This window comes from Cebus imitator, unplaced genomic scaffold (genome assembly GCF_001604975.1).
Source record: "Cebus imitator isolate Cc_AM_T3 unplaced genomic scaffold, Cebus_imitator-1.0 Scaffold721, whole genome shotgun sequence".
In the NCBI taxonomy this organism is placed as follows: domain Eukaryota; kingdom Metazoa; phylum Chordata; class Mammalia; order Primates; family Cebidae; genus Cebus; species Cebus imitator.
Window position 1 is genome coordinate 312903 of NW_016108036.1, and position 3310 is coordinate 316212.

The 3310-nt window shown below is 38.7% G+C and overlaps 1 pseudogene across 1 annotated transcript in view; it reads left to right on the forward strand.

The window, feature by feature from the left end:
* Positions 1-3310, forward strand: part of LOC108296517 — a 5496-nt pseudogene extending 2186 nt beyond the window's left edge. The window contains exon 2 of the transcript XR_001821897.2: positions 1178-3310. The product of XR_001821897.2 is annotated as a dual specificity protein phosphatase 5-like (transcript). The remainder of the gene's footprint in view (positions 1-1177) is intronic.

Below are 3310 nucleotides of genomic sequence, written 5' to 3' on the forward strand. Positions count from 1 at the left end.
AATAATAATAAAAAAAATAAAATTAGACATGTTTTCAAAATTGTGAACATACATTTTTGCCTGAGTTAACTGGTCAGTTTTACATTTGCCCCTACTAGATATGTTAGTCATAAACCTATAAACCCAGTTTCAAACAAAACAATGTATAATTTTTATAAGATTAATAATTGATATTGAATTAATTTGATAGTATTAATTTAATAATTTAATAGAGTTAGGGTTACATTTAGGCATTATTAAATTAAAATTTAATTATTAGTTAATATATTTAATTAAAAGTTAATTACAGTTTAATAAAAATATATTTTCTGAGTTAACAATGAGGTGTACATCCATTTAATTCTAATCTTCTTGCTTAAACATCTGATATTAACTAGCTACAAATTGGTAAATAAAAAAATAAAATGAGTAGCTCTAATAGCTACATTTTCATAAGTAATCCAGATATAATTGTCAATAAATAAGTTGGATAATTACTAATAAAATAATGTTTGTGAATGAAGTTTTTATATAACTTAAAATCTTAAAAGTTACCTTAAGTTAAATATTATGTACTCATTAAATGCCTAGGTAATACTCGAATTAGTTAAAAAATTAAAATAAATTGTTAAATGCATTTCTTCTAGCATCTTAAATTTTATAAAGTTATTGGACTTTTATAAAAATATTTATTTGTCTTTTATAAAAAGATTGGTCATTTTTAAAAAAAGATTTATTAGTATATTATAAAAAGACTAATAATATCTAGGTTTTTAATGAAAATACAAATTTTAAAAGATTATTCTGTATGAAAAAATCTTACATAATTTTCTGTCCTAAGATAAAATGATTAGTTGCCCCAAAAGAAATAAAAAATTATAAGACTAAGACTGGAGGTTTTAAAAACATTATAAAAGGTCTAAGCAAGTTAAAGAATAGTTATAAAAGATGGGTGTTATACAACAATACTTGCCTTCAGACGTGAAGCGGGGAGTAGGATTGAAAATAAGGGGATAAAGGATGCTTTAACTTAATTGCTTAATTGTTTTTATCACTTTTAATAATGCAGATATGTGTTATGAATGTGTGTAAGTGTGATTAAGGGTTAACAATGGGAAAAATAAGATGGGTTTTATAAAAGAGGTTTTGTGTGTGATTGAGATTGATAAAAAAACAACAACCATGTTTTTCTAAAAAGTAAACATTGGTATCAAGGGATTTAGGAACAGAGAAATCCCTCCCTTCCTCTGCCTTGGAAGTGCCTACCATGCGTCCAAGGGCGAGCTCCTCGCCAGCCTGCACATCACAGCCCTGCTGAATGTCTCCCGGCGGACCTCCGGGGCCTGCACGACCCGCCTACACGACAAACGGATCCCTGCGGAAGACAGCCACACGGCTGACATTAGCTCCCACTTTCAGGAAGCAATAGACTTCATTGACTGTCGGGGGAAAGGGAGGCAAGGTCCAGGTCCACTGAGAGGCTGGGACCTCCCGATCACCCACCATCTGCATGGCTTACCTCATGAAGACCAAGCAGCTCTGCCTGCAGGAGGCCTTCGATAACATCCAGCAGAGGAGGGGTATGGTCTCACCCAACTTTGGCTTCATGGGCCTGCTCCTGAAGTACGAATCTGAGATCCTGCCCTCCACGCCCAACCCCCCGCCTCCCTGCTGCCAAGGGGAGGCAGCAGGCTCTTCATTGAGAGGCCCTTTGCAGACACTGAGCCCTGACACGCAGGGTGCCTACTGCACATTCCTGCCTCGGTGCTGGCGCCGGTGCCCACCCGCTCGACAGTCCCGGAGCTCCGCAGAAGCCCTGCGGCCACGGCCACAGCCTGCTAAAACTGGGATGGAGGAGCCAGCCCAGCCCCAAGAGCAACTGTGATTTTTGGTTTTACGACTCATTTCATACCTGTGCAATGCTGAAGACCTCACTCTGTCATGCTGCCCCAGCGAGACAGCGAGTGGTCACCAGGCTTGCAAATGAACTTCAGACGGGCCTCGGGGTAGGCTCTCGGGACTGAAGGAAGGCCAAGCCATTGGGGCAGCACAGCACGTGCTGACTACTGTACTTCCAGATTCCCTTCCCTCTGGGGGCTGCCCAGTCCTTGCACCTCAAAGTTCGCCTTTTCATTTCAAGCATAAGGCAGTAAACCTGCAGCAACATGGGAGAAATAAGTTGCTGGACCAGGAGAAAAGGCAGATACGAAGCCAATTCATTTTGAAGGAAGCACAATTTCCACCTTATTTTTTGAACTTCGGCAGTTTCAATGTCTGTCTCCGTTGCTTCAGGGCATAAGCTGATCACTGTCTAGTTGGGAAAGTAACCCTACAGGGTTTGTGGGGACATGATCAGTAACCTGATTTGAAGCCTGAGATGTTTTTTAGATACCTTCTTGGGTCCAGTGAGGCAATTGGTTGAAGTAGCAAGATGCTGGCTTTTCTGTTTTTTTTGTTTTTTGTTTTTTGGCCGTGGGTTCTTCACTGACCTTGGACTTTGGCATGATTCTTATTCATACTTGAACTCGTCTCATTCCACCTCTTCTCAGAGCAACTCTTCATTTGAGAAAAGAGTTTTTCAGATCGTGGACCAGAAATAGTCATCCCCTCGAGGTGGTGGCAGTAGATGCCTGGAGGAGAAGGGTACTTGCTGTGTATCCTGGGTCAGTGGTGTTGAGCACTGGTTTCCTCAGCTTCCTGTCGTTCTGTGTGCTTATGTCTCTTGTGACAGTTGTTTTCCTCCCTGCCCCTGGAGGTTGTCTTCAAGCTGTGGACTTCTGGGATTTACTGATTTTGCAATGTGGTACTACTTTTTTTTTTCTTTCTTTTTGTCTGTTGGTTATTTCTCCAGGGGAAAAGGCAATAATTTTCTAAAACCCATGTGAATGTGAAGAAAAGCAGTATGTTAATGGTTGTTGTTTGTTATAGTGTAAAATAAAAATTGTAAAAGAAAAAAAAAAAGGAATACCATGGAGAACCGTGAAAAGGCCTTTTTGCTTTGTTGTCCACTCCAGCAACTTTTTTCCACTGGTTCTAACTTTGCTGTTATGGCCTGACAGTAAAATACTTACCGTGAAAGCCTAGGAAAGCAGTATTTTTCTCCAATATAATTTGATTTTGTACTCTTTGCTTTTCTTGATATATCTAATTGTTGCACTTATAATGTTAGACACATTTTTTTGTTTGATTAAATTCAAGTGTCCTTTTAGTCAGGTCCAACTTCCAGATTATCTAAATCAACACTTTATAAGGAGAAAAAATCACACTGCAAAAGATTACCCTTTTGGTAGCTGGCTTAAAATAAAAAGATTTTACATTTCATCAAAATAAA